This window comes from Cavia porcellus, unplaced genomic scaffold (assembly GCF_034190915.1).
Source record: "Cavia porcellus strain 051 isolate PalLab524CR breed Dunkin Hartley unplaced genomic scaffold, mCavPor4.1 scaffold_10, whole genome shotgun sequence".
NCBI lineage: Eukaryota > Metazoa > Chordata > Mammalia > Rodentia > Caviidae > Cavia > Cavia porcellus.
In genome coordinates, this window is record NW_026947493.1 from 87787597 (window position 1) to 87810880 (window position 23284).

At 46.3% G+C, this 23284-nt stretch overlaps 1 protein-coding gene and 1 long non-coding RNA gene across 5 annotated transcripts in view; both read right to left on the reverse strand.

The window, feature by feature from the left end:
* Window positions 1-23284, reverse strand: part of LOC134477958 (uncharacterized) — a 433997-nt gene that overhangs the window by 216929 nt on the left and 193784 nt on the right. The window lies entirely within an intron of this gene.
* Window positions 1-23284, reverse strand: part of Rspo2 (R-spondin 2) — a 214711-nt gene that overhangs the window by 54516 nt on the left and 136911 nt on the right. The window contains exon 1 of one of the 4 annotated variants that reach the window (XM_063257779.1): window positions 16721-16877. The exons of the other annotated variants lie outside the window; for them this stretch is intronic. The gene's annotated coding sequence lies outside the window, so the exon portion shown is untranslated. Of the gene's footprint in view, window positions 1-16720; window positions 16878-23284 lie in introns of those variants that run through there. 4 annotated transcript variants of the gene reach the window in all.

A 23284-nucleotide genomic window follows, 5' to 3' on the forward strand; every position in this document is an offset into this window, starting at 1 on the left:
ACAAAACGAAAGCGCCAGGACACGGTCACCACACACCTCGCAGGAGAGACTCGGGATCTGAGCACGCACACCGAGGGCTGCAGCCCAGCACTTTCCAGAAGCAAAACCACGCAGCCTTCGATGGGAAACTGCTGGCCCTGGGCGGACTGCGCAGACAGAGGTCTTTTTACGCAGAACACAGCACATTTATACTAAAAAGAGCTCCAAGCCATGGAAGAATAGCAGATTACCTACCGGGAACACGGACGTGACTGGCACCGGTGTCTAATCAGAACTGTGTTAGAGGGATACTGTATTCACAATGAGGAGGAAAACAATTGTCAACCCAAAACTCCATGAGTATCTTCATTTTAAGTTTAAGAATGGGGCCAAAATATTTTCATTTAAAATAAAAACCAGGGGAAGGCGGCCACTGGGAAAAACAGCAAGCCAGCTGTCTCCGCCTCCTATGCTCCCCGCTCCACCCGAGAGCAACTGGATACAACACAGGCTGGGATGCTAATAACTGCACCTCGTCATTTTGCCATTTGATCGGCTTTACAGGTCTCGGGCCAGCGGTATGGGCAATTGTTTGGAAGATGGCATCTGTGGATTTCCTACTGTCCTATCACTTCTGTTTTGTTTTACTGTTCTACTTTATTCCCTTTAAAATAAATAAAATAAACAAATATAAAAACGAGGCATGCATTTTCTCCCAAACTCCTCCCTTCCAACACACACAAGCATCCACCAAAAGTACTAACACCTTGTGGACCAGAGAAAATAATCAAACAGTGCCAGAGGAAGGGTCGGCGGGGAACAGTGCTGGCACAGCTGTGACAGTGTGGATTGTAAAACAGTGATTAACTTTGAAAGTTTGAAAATAAATATTTAAATCTGACTGCAATAACATGGAAGATGTAAGGACAAGCCAGAACTAAGGCATTCAGAGTTTCTCTATTATTAAAAGGAAGGCCAGTAGAAATTGAATTTCTAAGTAACACATACTCACTAGGACTGTAAGGTAATGACTACAAGAGCAGTAACAGGTCACAGAACTTCTACACCAAGGACAGCTACAGACAGGTGCAATAAATGTAAAAATGTGGGCAGGAAAAAAAACCTAAACGTCTATGAATGGGTCGGAAGTTGGATATTTGTGCTATGAATTTAACTCGATAAAAAGGATCAAAATGCAGCTGCACAACATGAATGAGATACACATATGTCACGTTGACTAAAAGAGTCTGAACACTGCCTCAGCGTGGGGAACCCATGCTCGAGTGTCACAGTGGGCTGACTCTCCGTGACAGCTGTAAAAGGCTCGCCATCACCTCAGGGCCAAGGACAGGTCAAGATGATCCATGGGAACAGAAGTGAGGCCACTCCCTGCCTTCGGGAGCTGAGAACTGACTGAAAAGGCGCACAGCAGAGTTTCGAGACTCACACTGGCTTTCATGTGCCGCTACATCAAACCGCCACAGCTGGTGGCTTCATCAGCAGGTGCTGACTGTTTTATGCTGGTGTCCTGCAGCCTGGAGCAGAAGTGTTGGCAGGGCCACTTCTCTGAAGGCCCAGAGGAGGCCCTGTCTTCATCCTGCAGGCTGGGGTGGCCACAGCCAGGGGAGTGGCAGCACCACTCCGGCCTCTGCCTCTGTCTCCTGATCATTTCTGTGTCGGTGCGGATTAAGACGTTGGCATGTGAGGTTAAGGTGAGCTCGGGGTCTAAGGAACAGCTTTCTGCACGTTCCTTTACCTCCACAGAGACATAGTGGATGAGACTGATGGAGATCAGGGCAAGGCAAAGCAGGCTGGAGAGGTGGGTGTGACCTATTAATTACAGGATCCCATGCACAGGCAGGGTGAGATCTGACCCAGGACCTGAGGATCTGAGGACTCAGGATCTGAGCCTGAGTCCTGGGACCTTAGCACCACCTCTCTGGATCGGACGTGAGGAAGTTCTCTCAAGTTTCCTTGAGGTTTGGACAGCATAAAGGACGCAGCTGCCAAGAAGGGCTCGTGATCGTGGCCGTCCTCACGATGGCCTGCCCTGCTTTCCCCAGGTGTTCTTTTATTTTGCTTTTTCCTCTTTTATTTGGCCTAAAATCACTCTCAGAGCTAGTTTTTCTCTCACTCTTAATTTTTGTTTTGCCAATAGATTTTGCCACTGCTCTGCTCATTTCATTCAGTTCTTTGTTGGAGAGAACCAGGAATCCATCTCCAGAAGGAGGACTGAGTAGCCCAGAACCCAGTGACGTTTACCTGGCCGCCACTTCGAGAAGGATCCTGGGACTGCCCAGAATGCATATGTCACCTCCGGGTCAGTTCCCACTGAGTCAGAATCATCTTTGCACAGCTAAGACCAGCCCTGCATCTCTATTCTGTCTGCCAAGTGTCAGTTCGACTGCTTCTTCTTGAAGACCATAGTTTTCTCCTTCTCAGTGTCTGAGTCTTACAACTCCAGGGTCATCAGTTGTGAAAAAAGCTCCTCTTCTTGCCCCTGTGTCTCTGTCATCTCCCAGAGGCGGCCCTGGAATCTTCTCAGACTGGGCCTCAGCCCCTGATTTCTCACTGGGATGGTGAGAGCCCAGCTCACTGCATTTTATTACCTGTCACCTTCTCTCTGTTTTTATGCCCTGCAGCATTTGTCACACTTTTCTGATTAATGGTGACTCCTAAAGCTTCCCTAGCAGCTCCCAGAGAGCTTTATTCTGGTATTGCTCTGGGGTCCCAAGCAGACTGTGAGTGGCTTCCAGAGACCTGTGGCATAGTCCGACCTCTCTGTGCAAGAAAAGGTGAGCATGGGGGAGCTCGGATGTGAACAGCAGGTTGGGAAGAAGAATGGAAGGCTCGGAGTCTGGGATGGAGCAGCACGGAGGTCAGCTCTGTGTGCTCAGCCTGGCCAAGAGCACCCTCCAGCCAACGCCCAAAGCCACTGCTGCGCAGCACTCAGAGAAGCAGTGTGTGACTGTCATGGAAAAGGGACGTCCCTCACACATGACCCGAGTGCCCAGTGCCGACTGCAGATGAAAGCTGGAGCAGGAGCCACTCCAAGGAGGCCCTGCAGTACAGAGGGTCCCAGGGCTCTGCTGCCCACCTCCTGCTCCAGAATTTAATTAAGGATCTGAAGCATCTCTACCAAGACTATGCAGAGACCAAGCTGGCTTTGAAGTGCAGAGGGAATGTGAGAGGTTTACAAACAAAGCAGAAGCCTCTGTCCCTCATCCTCACAAACTAAGGCCCAAGCTAGACTTACGACTTATTCTCAGTTCAAAGAGTAAACCAAGAGCTCTTTATCATCATAAATCACACCCGTAGTCAGAAGTCCAGAGGAACAGAATTATAGAACCAAGGAATCGGCACAAATTAAAGGCTTGTGCTTTGTTTTTATGTATCAGAGGCCAACTTTCATCTTGACCACAGGGATAAAGCCAGAGTCAACAGAGAGTGCTCCACATTTATTTTCCAAAAGGTATCTTTAAAACCATTAGAAGCATCCTGTATTTACTTGAACTTTGGTAGATTTAGACAGTGGAAAGGAATTAGGGGATTCTCCCACATGCCTATCTCAGATATCTTTACAGTCCCACCAGGAAGAATTCTCTTAAAGAATTCACCCACCCTGCATGCTCTCCACGGCCTCCAACCTTCTTCAGTCCTTTAGTTAATGCAGAAGGAGAGGGGCGCAAGCAACTTTTGCACCCTGCAGCTTCCTGCCCTGTCCCTGGAGACAGCTTTGCAGTTTATCCTGCTCCCCCACACCAGGACCCCCAGGACAGCTGTGTGCTGGAAAGCAGCAGCTCGGCAGCAGCGTGGTCTCCATCCCCTTGGCAGCTGCCACTGTCATCTCTGGCTCTAGCACAGGCAGAGCAGACAGTTACGTGACTATTTTATCCAGATTTTGTAACTCAAGTGGCTCCACCCATCGCTGTGAGATTTAATTCAAGTGTGCAGGTGAATAAATAGATTTTAATTCCCTACTTTGATGGCCATGTTTATTTGCTCTCCCTGAAGGCTTCAACTTTTCCGACCCTGAAGTCTGCTGAGGTCCACAGCCTCATCCTTCCAAGCAAAACACGCTTCTAGTCGAGACCCATCCCAAGTTCTGAAGACGCACCATATTGCACAGACACTGAAAACTCCTAGATGGGAAGTAGGCAGTGATTCCCGCACCAGCCCACACAGGTCTCTTTGACAAAGGGCACATGGGTGCAGAAGACAAGAAAACCATGAAGCAGAAACAGGAAAACCCATGCCAGTCGCCTCACTTACAGCAGGAGATGCAGCGTAAGCGATACGCATTGCTCTTCTGCCTCTTCCTGCTCCTGGTTACGATCCTGACGCTTTAACTCTGATCCAGCTACGCACACTGTACCTCACAGAGGTTCTGTGTAGGTGTCAGAGCACATCTGTTTCTAATATATTCTTGACACTTTTTAGCGTATTCACCTATTCTGGACTTAGCCCTTGCCAAGCAAGAAAAAGTTGAAAATTCCTTCTAAGTGAAGGCATCCATTCCTGACAAAGGTGCAGACTTCTAATGCTGAAGATAATGGGATTGAACACTGGGCTGTTGGCACCTGAGTTGGCACCTGGTTTATATGTGCTGGGTAAATAACGCTGTGAGCTTAACAGATTTTTCCAAGTGAATACTTCACATTAACTTCATTAATCAAGCCTCTCATAAAATTGCTAGTATGTATCTCTGCCTTAGCCCAAGTTCAAGAGATGTATCTTTAAAGGTACAGAAAGTAGAAAAAAAAAAAAAAAACAACTATGTCCAAGACCAACCAATAGGGAACTTGCATGTCGAAACCACCATACACCTCCTGACCCAGATCCACATCTTCAGAATCTGAGCTTGACCACATAGGGGTGGACTTCTCACGACCATGACCATCACCACTCAAGAATTCAAGGAAAGTAATCAATCAGGTCAGGCGGACTTCACCAAAGAAGAAATGCCTATTTTAGGGCACTGTGTCTAATTTTACACAAGCTTGTAGATCTCAATATAAAATGTCATCATAAAACACTACCTGGCTTTGTCTAGATATCCACCCAAAGCCTCACTCAGTCACAGGTGGGGCTTCTCAGAGGTGGCTGGATCTAGAGTGTGTGGTGCTGGAATCCATTCATGGTGTGCTGCTAGGATCAAGGGCGCCAGGATTAAAGGTGTGAGTGCTGCCTGCTCTCAGCAGCCTGGATGACATACGAGGGCTAGAAAGAGCTCAGCTCATCCCTCTTGCTTTGCTGCCTCCTGCCTGCCAGGAGCTGTTTCTCCTCTGCAACACCCACCTGCCATCTTACACTGCCTTGGAGCCAGCTAATGATGGACTGAAACCTCTACAAACGGTGAGCTAAATAAAATTCTCCCCCGTTAACTTTGGGTGTCGGGTATTCTTCACAGCAACAAGAGAAAAGTAAGACAGACAAACACACATAAGATTATTAACGTGACAACACATTTTAACACTAGATGCCACTACTATATGAGTAATGTCATAAAAAAGGCAATAAATGCTAAAAATGTTAACAGAGATACGTTTTTGAATGTTCATAAAGGTTGTAGAGAGGCTGAACTAATGCCGAATTTAATCTGGAAAAACAAAATTTGAGAATAAAAATTAATGGCAAAATCTAGGCCAAAAAATCCAAGATTTTAGAACCTCTAGAGTGAAGCCATATTTTTCTTGATTCTTTTTATCAGTTGTTATGAGTTCTTCAACAGAGAATATTATAAAATTTAGGGAAATTTAAGTTGATATATCTATAAATGTTACTACTTGATAATAATAATCATACTATTATGTCAATTAAGAGTGAAACATCAGATACCTACTTGTGTCTAGAAATATTCCGTGGTAAAATCGTTTTTGCAAAATTAGCCCCTGTAGAATATGGATATCATATTTAGAAATGAATATCCTTGATTAAAGGCTTTTAATCAGGTAATTTTACTTTTACCAATAAATAGTGTACAAAATTTCAAAAAGGATACACAGATTTTTATAAAATATAGAGCCCAGGATCTATTTAAACACATGCAGTGCTGGCATCTTGCCCAAAATGGAGACAATCACCCCTTTGGAGCACCAACTCCAGTGCCAGGCACCTGGGCCATGGCCTCTCACTCAGCCCCTGCCATGAGCTTCATACCCCCGCCCAGTTGCCATGCTGGGCTCTGCCCATCACAGTTAGGTCTCCTGGGGCCAGATCAGGAAGGACACAGGACTGGACCTCAGCCTCTGGAGCTCAGGTGACCCCACGATTGCAGGTCTAACAGAGACGGACCAGGACGCAGATGAAAAGCCCACGAGGAGGGTGTCTCTCAGGCTGTACCCAGAGGCCAGCAGATCTGCCCAGCACACACCCAGGTCTTCAGCTTAGTGAGTCCCAGATATCACTAACCTTCAGCCAACAGCAGAACAGGCAATGTGCCAAGCCAGAGGAGAGCTATGGATCCCAGCCAGTGATTTGGGTCAACACATTCATCTTGAGACAAGACAGTCTGTCTCCAGTTACTTTCCTCTCATTGCTGGGGCAGAAGTTAAAAAGGGAAAGGTTTATTTTGCTCACAGTGTGTGGAGGTTTCAGCCCACAACTGGCTGGCTTCAAGGCCCGGTGGCACATGACAGAGGGGCAACTTCATGGAGGTGGGAGACATCCAAAGCAAGAGAAGCAACAGTGAGAAACAAGCCTCGTTCTGCCCCTTTTACTTTGCCCATTCTATCAGGATTAGGGTGACACCAGGCCAATCAGTGGGCTGACCCAACAATGACCCACTCTTAATCCCAGCATTGCACTATGAATCAGTCACACACTCGATTCAGCTGCCTCCAAAAACCCATCCCCCATGACTGCATGAAACTTTGGGGGGACATCCAGACACAAACCATAACAAAATCTTTTCAACAGACATCATGTAAAACAAAGCTGTGGAAGCCCTCATGGCTCTCCAGAAGGAGTGGGGCCATGGAGGGAGGGTCCAGGGGCTTCAGCAGGGCAGTGGAGACAGCATGAGTGCTCTGCATGCCCTTCTGACCTTGCTTTTCTGGAATGAGGACCCAAACCCAGAACCTGAACACTGAGGTCCGTCTCCAGCATTTTTTATTTTGAAATAAGGTCTCCATGGGTTGCTCAGGCTGAGCTCCAGCTGCTTTCACCCAAGTTCTGGGGTTCCAGGTGGACACTGCCACACTTACTGGAACACGTCTCCAGGACTCAGCACCAGCCCTGTGCACCAGTTATCCGAGAGTCAGGCGGGCATCACCCAGCTTCTGCCAGAGGAGACATCTAAGGAGAACAGAAGCAGTTATCGGGGTTTAGAAATTCTCTGGAAACATACTTCCCATGAAGTTAACATCAAAACTCAAATTAAACAAAAAACAAGATACAAGGAAAAATAGCCATCCATAGATTTCAATAAGAAATTAAAATCTAGTGCCCTCAATTCAGTGCATAAAATTTCCCAAACAATGACATGTCCCCTGCAATTCATACTTACTTTGGGTACTCAAGCTGTAATTATTCTTCTTTGCCCCCCACAAACTCTTGGCACACATACAAGACATTGTGGTGGTGCTGGGGATGGAACCCAGGGCTTTGCTTATGCTAAGCAAGTGCTCATCCCAAGCAGCACCAAGCCTGGCAGGAAATTTCAATGCTGAGCCCTACTAGAAGTCAGTGCCCGCAGGCAATGAAAATGTGGGCAACGGAGGAGCAGAACACACTTACACCAAATGCAGAAGTGTGTGAACACTGCCACCTGGTCACACTCTCAGAGCTTACCGCCAACAACATCAGTTTACTGATGAAGCTGGAGAAAAATACAAGACAGCTAGGTATCGCTCACTCTTCCAGGAAGGTATGTTTAAAACAAGGGGATAATTATATCCTACATTCAGTAAAGTGAGCCACCAGCCCGAGCCCATGAGAGAAAAGGCCTTGCTCCCAATGCTGGAAGAAAAGCAAAGCAAGCCCAGGACAGGCTCCGCAGGGGTCTGCAGGAACACCGGCTGGCGCTGGTCATGCTTCCCTTGGCTCCAGCCCTTCTGGTGCTTGGAAGTCCCTGAATGCTGCAGACTGTCGGTGTGGACAGGCCCCAGACAGGACCAGATCTAAACACACAGGGCAGCAAAGATTGTGAAACTGCGTGATCTCTGACCCTGTGTTTACACCCAAGATAATCCAATTATCTAAATAGAACAAAGCAAAGTATAACAGAGACCCCTCTTTTCCTAAACACTGTTGCAAAGGAGTGTTGCATGCCTCCTAAACACTGTAACATCCCTGCCAAGCAGGCATCTAACCTGCACCGCCTCCTCCCAGCTGAAGATTACGAGATTTAAGAGTGGGTCTAGCATGACATAGCGTCTGCCCTGTCCTCAGGCCTGCAAAAGTTACTAACTTCCCTAGATGACACCACATACCAGAACACAGCTGCCAGCTGTCTGCCCACACCCCCATCCAACAACACCAACCGACGGGATGGCTCCTTATCACAAACACAACCTCAGGAGCACTGCATCCCAACTAATGAGTCCAAAGGCTGCATTTCAGATGCAGAAACCACCATGCATCCCACCACTCACTGCATTTTAAAATTAAGAATGAACATTCTTGTGAGCTGTATTGTTGTAGAGAAAAACACTTTTAAGCAAAGAATACATTTTTCTCTGCTATAATAAAAAGCATACTAACAAACACTTAAAGGTGACAAATACTATTATACAATCATTGCCCGGGAACATACAATGCTGCCAAAGAAACTGAGAGTGACATTAACTGCAGCGCAGGTCACTGTGTATTATCACCCTAATACTGAGTATGGTAACCCAAGTATTGTAATCCCTTTTCCAGTGATCCTCACAATCCAAACACTTATATTTGTAATTCCATTGAGACATTATTGGAATCCTGGCAAGTTAATTCCAATCTACCACCTCCAACAAAACCCACAGTGAGAAGAAAGGCACCAAGACATGTTCAAAGTTAAGAGCAGCCAAGGAGGCCTAAGCCTGATTCAAGTGAGGATGTGCAAAGGTCTCGATCCAAGGCCTCTCCCAGAATTTCCTATCTTGTGAAGAAAAGGGTGGCTCGAGGGTGAGTGACAGTGAGGGTGGCAGGAACTGTGCGAGTGACCTGAGCTGGCTGGCCGGGCAGGGAGAGTGACATGCAGAACGATCAATCTGCACACTGCAATTAAAGTGGCAACTGAATTGTTTTCAGAGGCTGTTGCTTCAGTTCTGGATTATGTAACTTTAGGGACTCATAGCTTCTTTATTTCAAGGCTCATATCCAGTTGACATTCCTGGAGCTGACTGGCTCTGCCATCCCCTGGGCTCATCTTTTATAGGAAGCACTATTCCAGGAAGCAGGAGACTGTTCGAATGGCCCCAAAGATTACATATCAGTACTTCAGCTGGCCTTATTTGCATTGCTTAGAGCCAATTAAAGAGAGAAAGATATACCATAGCCAGTGCTGTGCATATCCGTATATGGAAATAAGACTCGATTTAACTAACCCTACAGCAATTGTTCTACATTCAGGGAGAGGTGACCAGGTAGTGTTCTACAACTGTGGGGAGAATCATGTCTGTGGACAGAAATCAGAGTGTTGCAGGCAGCTGAGTTAGTTAGAAATATTATGGGCAGTCAGACAGGGCTGAGTCCTAAAAGGAGCCAGTGCAGAAGCCCAGATACTTTGCAACTGTGGGGGCCACAGACACCTCCTGCTGTGGGCCAGGCCTCAAGACAAAAGATCAAACAAATGCATCCATATCCTAAGGACCGATATTCTAATTAGTTCCCTATCACCCTGAGGAAGTCAGGAGTCACCATCCCATCCCCCTAGGGAGGAGTCACTGCTCTGTAAGAAAGTCCACACACCCGCGCACGCGCACACACACACACACACACACACACACACACACACACACACACGCTTTCTGTTGACTAACTTCTCCATTTGTCCCCAAGTTAATCAATGTTACCTGAACTATTAATCTGATTGGCTAACTGTAGGTATGTCCCACCTTATGCCCATCTGCCTTGTGAGTTCCCAGTTTTCCCCACCTTAAACCCATCTCACCTCATGATTTTACTCTATGAAAGTCCCTGGAAAAGATAGAGTCCTTGGCAACCCACTCGGGACACCTTCTGTCTCCTTCTTTCTCTCTCTCACTAAATATATTCTATTCTTTTTTTTTTTTTTTTTAAAGAAAAGGAAACGAAAAAAAAACAAATACATGGAGATTAAAGAAAAAAAGGGTAGAAAAATAATACTAAATTACAGACAAACAAAAGGTAAGAAATTGCCAGTTGATAAGTTACAAATTGTCTTCTTCGAAATGGCTGTTCAGGTTATAGAATTAAAGTATTTAGAATGACATTCAAAAAAGTGACCCTACAAACCATTCTGCTCTATGGCCGAACAAAAGCTCCGTAATATGATTATCAGTCCCACCTATTTGTTTTACATCTCTAAGAGGATAAGGTTAACCATATCAAAACAGAACAGAACATTTAAAAAAAAATAAAAAACAATTTAAAGAAATACAGATTTCAAAGCAAGTCCACTGGAGATCTACCTTATCTAACTGTCTCTAGCTTCTTACAAATAGTTGTCCCTAACTTCACCCACTTTCTATACTTATTGCATATTATAGAACTAATCAAATCATTACAGGATGATGGAGTCTTTTTAGGTCCTCAAGTTCCAAATTAGGGAAGACATTTCCAACTACCATCGCATCTCTCATTCTCTTTGTGATAGCCATCCCCATCTCTGCATATGCTGAAGTTGAGCTGAAGAAACCAGTCCAGAGTCATTTTAATCAGCAAGCAATAGATTGCTAGAATTTATATTATAATGCTACAAAATAAGCCTCGGGTTTTTCAGGTCTCTTCCTCAGAGTATTTGTTCCTATCCTCTCTGTATTATAGGGAAAACCAAGTCATAACAAGATAGCGAAACAATTTCCTAGATAAACATGCAATGGATAAGACTTACAAAACTATAATATAAATGATCTTCCGTAGTATTTGAGAGCTGTTACTGATTCATACCAGTATGGATATCCTTTACATCCTGTCATGCTCAGAGTAGTTTCCTCTACTTTTAGGGTTGATTCTAACACGCATACGGATTTCAAATAGGATCAGTCAAGGCCAACCAATAGTCTTATGATTCAGATACAATTAAGATCAGTCATAGTAAGACAATGTAAGTAATACAGGATTTCAGCTTAAGTCAATAGGAAAGTAAGGATAGTTACCATGGTATAACCTGCTATTTTTGGTTCTAGAGGTCTGTGTCCTCAAATCTGATATGAGTGGACAGACCAGAACAAATTTAATTCAATCTAAATATGGCACTAGGACTACTGTGTCTTTTAAATCGTTATACACCATTAGCAATGACCTCTGCTTTTTTTTTTTTTAAATATAGTTTCAGAGCTGTCTCTACCAAAGACTAGCTTACCGTCTCTGACTCATGTCTGCTACTCCACTTTTCTGCTATAATTTGTCCACCTTATTCCCTCATTCCATGGTCTGCCCCGTACACTGAGGCCTCTCTGCCACTGTAGCTGTAATCCTGATATCTCTTCCTCTCTTTCTCTGTAATGTCCTTCAGCGCTCTCTGTAGAGTTGGATTGGTGGCCACGAACTCCCACAGTTCCTCCTTGTCTTGAAAGTATCTTATTTCTTCATTAATTTTTAGAGAGAGTTTTGACGGATATATGAACTTAGGTTGCATATTTTTTTCCTTCAGGACTTGGAATATTTCTCCCCACTCCCTTCTTGACTTAAGAGTTTGTGTTGATAAGTCTGCCGTTATTTTGATAGATTTCCCGTTATAGGTAACCTGCATCTTTTCTCTGGCTGCTTTTAATATTCTGTTTTTTTTGGTGGATTTCTGGGATCTCGATTATTATATGCCTAGGCGTAGATCTGTTTTGGTTGTAGGTAGCTGGCGTTCTGTATGCTTCTTTTATCTGGATATCATTTCTTTTTGCTATACGTGGGAAATTTTGCTTTAATATCTCTGTGAATATTTTTTGTATTTCATTTTTGGATGTTCCTGCTTCCTCACTCACATTCTTTATTCTTAGGTTATGCATCTTTTTATCATCTTCCAGTTTTAGAATTGCTTCTTTCTGGTTCCTTGTTATTTTTAAGAGGCTTTTTCTTTCACGTTCATAAGCCCTAAATCTCTCTTCAAGTTTCAGAAGGTTGTCTTTAGTTTCTGTCAAGGCATTTTGCCAATATTCAATGGAGTTTTTAGTTTCTTGATTTTCTCTTTGGATCTGTTTCATGTATTCTAAGTTATGCTTAAATTCTTCTTCAGATGCTTCTCTTTCTTTTCTGATTTCCTCAGTTCTTCCATCTGTGTTCTCTTGGGCAGGGCTTGTCATTTCTTTAATTAATCTCTTTATATCTTGCCTCACTTGGATCAGGAGTACATCTTTAAATTCCTCTATGAGATCATGTAAATACTTTTTAATTTCGGCTGATGCTGTGTCGAGCAATGGATGGTTACTGTGCTTGTTCTCTTCAGTGTTTAGTTCTCTTGGGTTTAATTTCTCCTGTTGAACAGCTGGAGATTTTTTTTTTATTTTTATCTCTTGTCATGTTTCTGGTTTCTTTCAGACTGTCCTGGAGTTCTCTGGCCCTCTCCGAATTGCTTAGGGCCTTTCAGAAGCGTGCTGGCTTGAGTTTTTGCTGTCCTCCCCAATTTGCTGTTATCTGGGGTAGGCTGGGATGCAGGGGCGGTACAGTCTAGTCTCTAGCCTCTGTGTCAGTTAGTTCATAAATTAGGCTGTACTTTCTGGTTGTCACTGAGTTGTGACCATTCTGCATCCGCCCATTGGGCCCCAAGCAGAGGCCTGATCTAGCCCCAGTAGCTCCTGCCAGTTCTCCCTGAATCAGAAGCAGCTGGGTAATGGCACAGGATTCTGCCCAGGTCCCAGCCATTCTCTTCCAAACCTCTCTGTGATAGGAGCTCTAGAAAAGCAGATCTGCCCAAAACCAAGATGGCTCCCACTAAGTTCTCCGTGCGGAGCTGAAGCCAGCAAGCAATCAGACTCTGCCAGGACTCAAGATGTCTTCCACCAGCCCTCCCTACAGGGGGTCCTGGTGATGTCACCAAGCTGCGGTTTCTGCCGCCAGGCTAATATGTCTGCACCAGATTCTGTGTTATTGATTTCCCCGTGGTGGCGGGCCCGCTGTTCTCTGGCCAAACCCAGCCGCCGCGGGGTTTTCTGTACTCACCAGAGTCCGGTGCAAGTCCCCGCTCCGGGACCGCCGCACACCAAGCCGTCCACTTTTCCCCACCTCGCGGCTCAGCGCTGACCGGTCAGATTTCTGTGCACCGTTTAGATTCGAAACGCCAGAGCTCTGTACATCTGCTCTGGTGCAGCGGTGCAGAACTGGCTGCCGCCTGGAGTCTCGATCTGGGTCTCAGTTTCCGCAGTCCCCAAAAGCAACTCAGCTTTTCGTGTTGGGTCCACGAGTCTGTTCGTTGATTTAAGGGCGCGGGATGTGCAGCCTCTGGTCTCAGCACGACTTTAAATCCTCCAGCTGTACTGTCTTGGTTGATAAGAATCGCTATCGATTTGTCTGGTCCTCTCCATGGTGTCTTTTTTTTTAGCTTTGAGTTTGAATTCTCTGGAGAGATTCTTCGCTCGATCCCCTAGCTCGCCGCCATTTTCCACCGTCTAGTTGTTATCAATATATTCTATTCTTAACTTCCATTGTTCCTACAATTCATTCTTTGATTTTAGAGAACATGAACTCATGGACACAGTAGGTTGGGAGTTTCATTCCCCTATATCAAAAGGGTTTACTATGGTTATCCAGATGCACCAAGGTTTGTTCTGACAGGTTAAGCCACCCCTACACTTCACCCTAGCGAGCAGCTCCTCTGAACATAATTTGTTGGTTTCCTGTGATTGCAGCAATCCAGACCTGACACCCAGAGTGAACTGTTCATTGTCCTAAGGAAATCCTGAGGATGCGTAACAAGAAGAAATCAGAAAGAGCAAAGTCAAATGGGCAGGGGCAGGACAGTAGGACCTGCTCCAGGACAGGTGGACTGGAGGGAAATGCCCGTACCCAGGGGTCTCCACCTAGCGGAGAGAACAGACGGAATGGGTTCTGCAAAAACCTTCACTGTCTCAGGTTGATCCGGCTCAGCTTCTGACTTCAAACACCAACTTTTATAGCCAGGCCTGGCCAGGACACACCTGTAATGCCAGAACCCTGGCCAACGCAAGAAAACCTGGAGTTCCAGCCCACCTGGACCACTCAGTGGCTCAGCAAGATCTATATTCAAAATAGAAAATCGCTGGGTGGTGGCTCAGCGCAAAGGCCCTGGGATAGATCCCCAGTACAAAACAAAAAGTTTTTCATTTACCCACAAAGCAATCTGCATACAGTGCCAAGGTTGGACAAATGCATTAAACCTTGATTGAAACGGTGAAGAGGCTCTTCTTCAAACATGTTTGCTGCCCCTCCTCTGCTTACAGCGAAACAACCACAGCTCCCTTTGGTGATAAGTCACTGAGAGTTCTATACCTCTTTCCTAATAGCCCAGTTAAGATGTCATCCACAGAAATGCCCCAGAAGAAAACTGCTGACACCCCACAGGGTAATGGGGGAAACTGAGGTACAGGTTGCCTCTGGAAGAAGTTTAAGGAAACATACAAGGTAAAAGATGCCAAGTCTTTCCTTGGGCTCACAGCAAAAGACCAAAACTTTGCGCAATCTCCTCTTGACAAGTTCAAAGAAAACAAAAATCACCTCAAGCCATGCAATTTCCTGCAAATGGGCTACTCTCCTAGCTGTTTGAAGACAAATGCTGTCCCAGGAAGGCTCTTTGATGTGATGCAGCACACCTGTGTAATCAGGACACCACACAGCCCATTCTCAGGATCAGAGCTGGCTTCACCGACCTGGGGAGGGGCCGCAGATTGGGGGCTCTGCACACTGAGTGGGGTCTTCAACTCCTCCACGACTGATGCCAACCAAGAGCACCCTGCATGCACATGTGTGGACACGGTGATTAGTACCTGACCATGCTCAAAAGCAGCAAAACCATGTGTGAATATGTACACACACATGAGATACACATTGAATACACATCGAGTGTGAAGGTTTGAAAATTTATTACACTAAAGGATACATTGCCGTACATCCTGTCAAAATCCTCCCCCTGACTTTGAGAATGCTTATCCCCAGGTCCCGTCACTTTCTGAAGCAGGTCTGAAGCCTTCTTTCCTGGGGGGTCTTCACAAAATGTGATCAAAAGTACCAAACACCAGCCAGTGGGAAGGCAGGCCCACAAAACCGGGACACTGTGTCTCATCCGCCTGATTCACCAGCTGGACCACAGTGTGCATAACCCTTGATCTTCCCTAAGGTTACAAGGCCCAGGAAAAGTGATGGTTTTGAATCAATTCAGGACATAGAGGCAGCTAGGATAACACAGCTAACGAAACTCCCAGAATTGAACACGACTTCCACGGTAGAGGACTTCCCGGAGGACTTCAGAGAGCAGCAAGAATGAGGGGAGATGTGGGGGGAGGGGGTCGGTACCGTCGGGGTTCACAGCAATCATCTCTCACCGGGGTGTATTTTCAAATCAAACATTTACCTTATATTTCAATTCTACCATATATAGATATTTATACACATAGGCACACACAAGGTGTATATGCAAAGTAGGCGTACACTGTTTCAATAATCTGCAGACATTATACCTTTTTCTCTCTGAATTTCAGCATAAAATACATATTCCCAAAAGCAAAGACACTGTCTTACATCAGACACATCACACGCTATTTTCAAATTCATTAGCCCTATTAAGCTTTTCCAATAATGTCCTTCATGGACTTGTGTATCTATTTTTTTCTGGGTTAGATCTTATCTAAAATTATGCATTGCACAGGTTTTCCCCTCTTCTCGTCCCTAATCCAAAACAGTTCCTGTCATGGGCTGCACGGGTTTCCAGAGTCGGTTCCTTGGCGCACATCTGTTTGGCATTGGTCATCACCTTCTACAACAACGTGTGAGGCAACGTCACCCTGCCTGCCGGGTCAGGCATGCACATGTGCAAATCAGGGTGCATTGTGGGTGATGCTAATTGTGAGTCCCAGGAAAACTGAGTCACCCCACAAACCATGGTGAGATGGAGGCACTTAACTGCAGCTACGGGAGGCAGCATAAAAAGATCCATTTTAAAGATTAGAGTCACACATTAAACTACTAAAAATACTTGTAGGTATAGCCTCACGGCATAGCTACACCTACAGATTCACCACATACAGCCGTCACACAGGTTCAAATCTCTGCCCACAGAGTGACCACAGGAGAATCCCCAAAGGGTGCATGATGAAACCATAACCAGCAAAGGGAAAAAGAGAAACAAAGGCCAATTTAAAGCACTACATCACTCTGTGGCAAAGCACATAGTAAGCGGAGAAATAAAGTGGAAATACTAACACGACACCCAATAGAGAGGGAGCTGTTTGGATAAACAATACTCGCAAATCAGTATGTAAAAGGTCTTTCTAGAAAAGGAAATGAAAAGTTATAAATAAGCTATTGAGAAAGGTAGAAAGTAACCAAAATCATGCAGAGGTATTAATGAAAATACATTTAGCCTCACCAATGACAGATAATAAAATGCAAACCCTTCCCTAGAGTAAGGTTTACAAGGGGGACAACTAACAAATACCTTAAGCATTTAGGAAGTGTGTGTCTCGGCTACTACTCCTGGAACACAAGGAGGCATGAACCTTCTGGAATGTAGCCAGGCAAGGCTGAAGTTTCCCTTTCCCCTGGCAGTGCCACTCGGAGTGCGGGGCAGAGAGAACTGGGTGAGTGCACACCCCAGAGGGCGTCTCACCACCCCGGACAGTGAGAGCCAGATGTCCACCAGGAAACAAGTGAGGGACTTGGCAGGGTGTGTGGCCGCAGTGCCAGGGCCCAGAGGCTCTCTCTCCATAGAAACGGGGAGCAGTGACTGAATACTAAAAAGTCATGCACATTATTGTGATGGGACATGCTGGAATAGTAACTGAGACTTTTAAAATTCATTTTTAGCTTTCTCTTCACTCAGCTACACAAGTGGAATTCACTGGCTCAAGGGATGCTTTCCCAAAGAAAGAAAGCTCAAATGCTCACATGTTGAATTTCCCAATAGAATTTCTAAATTCTTGGAAGGGACAAAAATACATCGTTTCCTCTAGTGTTAGTGCACTTTGGGACCAACCACCCAAATCCAGAAACCTGAAAGTCTCAGAGCAAAATCTGCCCTGTGGTGCTTATACTGGGAAGACCAAAAAAGACCTCAGGAGCCAGGGAGGAGAGGAGGGAGGAACAGACTGGAGGTCTCAGGGTGGCCACGTGAGAAGCCTCTCTGCCCGGTCCAGAGCTCAGAGAGCAGCAACAGCATCAGGCATTGTCCAGGACAGCCGTGGAGGAGGCGGTGAGTTCTCAGCAGGGGGGACACAGCGCCTGGTGGTGCTCAAGTGGAGTGGAGCCAGGCAGAAAGACTGTCACCCAGGACGGCAGAGCTGCTGAGGGCGAGGTCCACAGGAACAGGACCCGACTGTCAGCTGCAGGAGGCGGCATGGAGGACATGGCCCCAGCCACCCTCCCATGACAGATCTGACTGGTTCCTGGCAGAGCTCACCCAGGGACAAAAGTAGGAAAACAAGAGAATGGAACAGAGCCCTGATTTTCCATGAAAAGAATGAGACCCTCAAGATAGAAATGAAATTCAAATTTGGAAAAGAATTGTTTTATTGCACTTCTGAGCATGTCTTAGGAAATTTCTACCATTTACACATACACAGAGAAACACTTGCAAAAATGCTAACATGTGGTATGTGTGTACAACGGAGTACTACTCAATCACGAAGAAGAATGTGGCAAAGCAGGTGGCTCTTGACCTTAATGATAAGTGAAACTAGTCAGACCTGGAGGTTCAATGTCACGTGGTTTCTCTAGCGAATAACCCAAAATATAAATAACTTTAAAAGCAGTATAAAAGAGAAACTCACGGTAGGAAACAGGGATGCATACTCCACGGAGAGGAGAAGAGGGAAAGCATGAATAGAAAAAGTCACAGCCCGGTGCGTGGACACACCAGCTCCCACACTGCATGTCACTGCTGCAGGTCACACAGCGGCGCTCCCTGCAAAGAGGGAAGCACCAGTGGCCGCTGCAAGGCTGGGAGTGAGCTGTGTTCAGCCCGCTAGGGAGTGGGGCTTCACACGCCACTTCTAAAACTGCAATGCTGCTGTTCTACAAATAAAAGGTAAAAAACCACACTGTCTTAAAGAAACTGCTCAAGGAATAATTTAGTTTTTAAGATACTGTTGGTACCAAAGTACATAAACCGTTTCTCATTTTTTGCTTAAAGTTATACAGAGCTTCACATATAGAGTTGAGAAAGAAACAAAGACAGACAGACAGACAGACAGGGAAAGGGAAAGCAAAGGAAGGGAGGGGGAGAGAGAGAGAGAGAGAGAGAGAGAGAGAGAGAAGCAGAGGAGGGAGAGGAGGGAGAGGAGGGAGAGGAGGGAGAGGAGGGACAGGAGGGACAGGAGGGAGACGGGAGCAGGCAGGCTCCTTAAGTGAAACCTGTGATTTACTTGAGAAGGCCGGCCCTGTAACAAATTCACCTGGCCCACACTCCTCTCTTTAGAAAAACTGGGCAGTTCAAAAACTGGGCATTCTCTTTAAAAAATGCTTACCATCTTAATTTGCTTAAAATACACACAGGAACCCAAGGGCTTTAATAACCTTAATTACAACTTCCTCCGAGGAGAACATTCATAAGCCGTAAGTCCCTGCACTGTTTACCCCTGGCGATTGGGCAGAGGAGTGGGTGTTTAAATCAACAGAATCAAGAGACATCTGCATCCTTTAGGGCCTGCTTTTCAACCTCAGGAAAATAAGGAAAAAAGAAGGGGAGAATTCAGAAGAAGAAAGAAACCTCTGGATTAGTTCAATATCCAAAATAAACATCTGGCCCTGTGCGTCCTCATACTTTGCTTCCATTATTTCTCTGTCTTTGCAGAGCTTTCGCTGTGGGACAGCGGGAGCCAAGCTCAGCCCTGCAGGGGCTGGGTGGGCGGAGCTTTGAGGAAGCCCCCGAGCCCCTGCGGGAAGCGGGCCTGAAGTGTCAGACCCCAGCCAGCCCTGCTGGCCACACTGGGACCCAGGGCCCAGGCCAGGCCCACCCTGAACCCATATGCCTCCCCAAGTGGGTGAACATGGAGCCCAAGGAACGTCTCAAACGTCTCTGTCCTAAAAGCTGTCACAGTAATTCCCACGGAAACTGCAGCATCTTGTAATCTCCAAGGGAAGATGTGCGGAGAAGCTGCAGGTGGAGGCTGCTTCCCAGACCACGCCCTGGCCCTGCGCAGCCTGCACTGTGGAAAACTACTGGGCACACGGAGCCAGGAGACCCTAGGGGGCTGCGTGATGGAAAGTGCTTCTGAGAGGCCCATGGTGCGCCCAGAGTACACAGGATGGACAGCGGAGAGGTCACAAGGACTAGGGAGCATGAAAGTTAAGATTCCCACGTTTTGTTGAGATTCACTAATCACTTACTGTGATTTACCCTAAATCTGTGCCCCGGCGTCCAGCCCTAGCCTCATCAGAATCCACTGTTCTGGCCCAGAATGGTGGAACCCAGACGTGCATCCTTTGGGGGACACCCAATGCAGAGTTCAGAGCGCCCTGCCTGTCATCACTCGCAGGTCCAGAGTGGCTGCTCCACTGGGTGAGGTGACATTTCCTGTGCTGCAGAAGGGAGCAGCCATGGATGCTCTGCAGGATGCTTGCACATACAGGGACAGGGCTGCAGCCCCACAGCACTGTGGCTTCTCCTGCTCCTCCTGAAGGACAGGCAGTCCTGTCTGGCAGGACTAGAGCCTTAGAGGCCTGTTTGCATGTCTGCATCCCTATTATACCCTTTGGTGGGATCCTCGGTCAATCACAGGAGGTGGCTCCACGAACAATCCAGGCAAAGACAAGCGAATGTGCTGCACGCCCTCAGCAGAGCTGGACCCCTCGTCCCACAGGTGCCTTCGACATAAATGAGAGTGGTGCCTCCTGTGAGGATCGCTGGCCCTTTCTGTGTTTGCGGTAATATCGCCAGAGCATCAACCCCTCTGCCTCTAGCTGCGCTGCACCTGGACAGCTAAGCTTTGCCCTGCAATCTCTCCCCACTCACCAGGCTTCTCTCCCCGCTAGAGATCAGCATTAGTAGCTAAAAATGGGGACAGGAAGTTAACTAAAGACCCACTGCCATCAGTCAGGGGGCCAAGCTTCCTCCTGGCTCCTCCACTGGAAGCTCCCACTTTGCACCTGTGACTTCCAGGCTGGTCTGAAGCGGCATCTGTGACTCCTCCAGCTCTGTGATCTCACACTGACTGTGCATACGCATCTTCCTGCAATACATTCGGGTAAAGTCTGGGTGAAATCCACTGATGGAGCCAGTGGGCAAAGGTTGGCCTTAGAAAACAAATCCATGTCCTCTCCCTGTGCAGAGGACTCACATGTCTGCAGTGCATCCTGGGAAAAGGTCAGGTGTCCAAACATAGCATGAACATGCTCCCTACAGCTGACCCTGCAGAAAACATGAAGAACTTGAGACGGCTTCCCTTGGCCCTTGCCTTGCTGCATGAACATGAACGGTTGCTGAGTGGGTTTCGAGATCCCTCTCTGGGACCTCCGATTGCCCTCAACCTCTGACAGAGATCCTCAGCTTCACCCTTGTCATCTGATCCCCAGCCCTCTGCAAGCTCGTCCAGGCCAGTTAGAAGAGCCCATTCTCTGGCCTTCTCTCAGTGGTCGCCCATCTGCTGAGGTCCCCACCAGTGCCTCCCACACTGTTATACACCCTGGCTTTTCTCGTTGCAGTCAGAATTTGGCCCAGGTCTGTACTGAGGCTGTTTTTCTCCTACTGCAATAGTTCCTCAATAAAATCTGTTTTCACCGCTTTATATCCAGCTCTGGTTTTCTTTAACAACCATGAAAGAAAATAAGATAACCAACTGTCAGCACTCCTGATAACTTCTAAAGGAGAGGGCGAGGAGGCTCAGAGAAAGGAAAGCGCCTCTCCCAGAGGAACACAAGCTCCTGACTTCCATGACCTGTGCGGGTGCTGGAAAGGAACCGGGGCAGCAATCAACAGTCGGAGGCAGTGCAGGCCGCAGGAGGCCCACGCTGTGGCTGCGACCGGAGTGCTGGTCTCCAGGAAGTCCCAGGACCATCGTGAAGCAAAATACAGACATGTGCAGACATCCACAGCCTCAAGACTGTTTCCCTTATGTCCATTTTCTTTGTGAGTATGGCAGGATATGTCCACAAAACGGGGTGGGGATTAACAAGTAAAAGAGAACCCGGCCACAGAGTGCTGCACACAGTCAGAAGCAGGAAGAGCCCGAGAGGACCCTGTGAGACAGTTCCAGCACAGCCGTCCAGACTTATACAGCCCAGATGCTTAAAGAAGCCTCTCCAGAAGGATAAAACAACGTATTTCCATGTGCTCAGAAGCGATTGAGGCAGAGAGCATTGAGGCTGGATGAGGGATGCGTGGAGAGAGAAACACAAGGTGAGACTGTAAGCATCGCACCATGAGGCTCAGCTGCGGCCGCGCCTTGGGTACACAAACGCCCACCGCCCGTCTCTCCAGAATCACAGCACAGCCCTGCAGAGAGCACACCAAGAGAAGCGGTGTACGCAGGGGGAGGAAGTGAGGTGGCAAATTCAGCTGCATCCTCAGCTCCCAGAGTAGAAAATTCAGTAAAACAGAGAATGGAAAGAGGTGGTCAAGAGCTAGGAATATAAAATTCCGAGCGTTCGCAGGGTGTTGAAAATGGAGGAGGAGCAGCAGGCGGACACTGAGTCCTGAGAGTGTCTCCTCACGGCCTGCTGGAACGCTGGGCTCCTGTGTGTCTGACTTTGATACAAACAACATCTTAAAACAGTAGGTCATGCTAAGAGCAAATTATCCACACTTAAGTAAATGTCAACTTTATAAGATTAAAGGTATTCGAAATTAAAGAATTAATTACATGGATACGGCAAAGAGAGAAACAGAAAGTGAATGTTGATATTCTGCAGACTGTCCACAGTTAATATCACAGTCTTCCAATTCCTAAATTTTCTGTAATTACTACCAACAAAAATCAGTCAGAATCTGACATCTAGACTTACCACCTCGCATCGTTCAACCACTGAACAGAACAATTTATGTGGGATAAACAAAAACATTTGCTGTGCCATTTACTTAATTGTGGATAAAAGTATACATTTAATTCGTATTTCTGTTTCCTCGCTACAAAAGGACCTTCCTAACTGAAATCTTGCCAGAAAGGAAAAATCAGACAGATTAACTCTTCTAGGGTGAGCCTTTGTAGAGGTTTCTTATGTTACTCTGGGAATTAATCCAAGCTATCATGACATGCTCTTAAATAAAGTATTGGGTTGCCTGGGGAAGAATGCTTACGACAGCCAGCAGCACAGTGTTTGTGATAAACAGTCCCTGCACTGTGACACTTAACCAATACTTCCCAAAGCTCCCTTAGTCAACACAAGAGCCATCAACCAACCAACTAGCTAACTGGGCCCAAATCAGGCAGAACCAGGCCACGCAGAAGTACTTTCCTGCACAAGAGACGAAACAATGCACGCAGAATTTCTTAAGCTGTTTCAGTGTTGGCTAAAATTTACACCTTTCTAGACTTAGCAAAAACATAGACATCATCCAGGCCTAAGAAGTTTCACGGTTAGTAAGAACTAGATTTCTGTCCTCTGCCAATCTCTCAGTTTTAATAGGAATGGAAAGTGGGTATGGTCATGATAGAAAATCCAGACAAAGCATTAAAATTAAAGGCATGAACACCAAACGCCAAGATTTTTTCTGTAAAACACCCAAAACCTAAAAGTGCCAGTATTCTAAATTTCATGCATTGATGATCTCTTAGTGAGCTTGGCTCTTCTATTTAATGATTCATATGTTAAGAAAATAGACTTCATGCCAGTCCAAGAGCTGTGCATGCATCAGCTATAAATTCTGACCTTCACAGCAGTACTTACCATGGCCCCTGCAGTCATAAGAGTTGTAAATATAAATGCAAAAGATACTAATTTGAAAATCCTATCTACAAGCAAACTCAGTAGTGTGTGGTTTTGTTCCTGGTGTGTGAGCACCACAGTCTTCAATGTATTTGATTTTGCAAATGAGTTCAACTCAAATCTCAGTTAGTGACCCAATGCT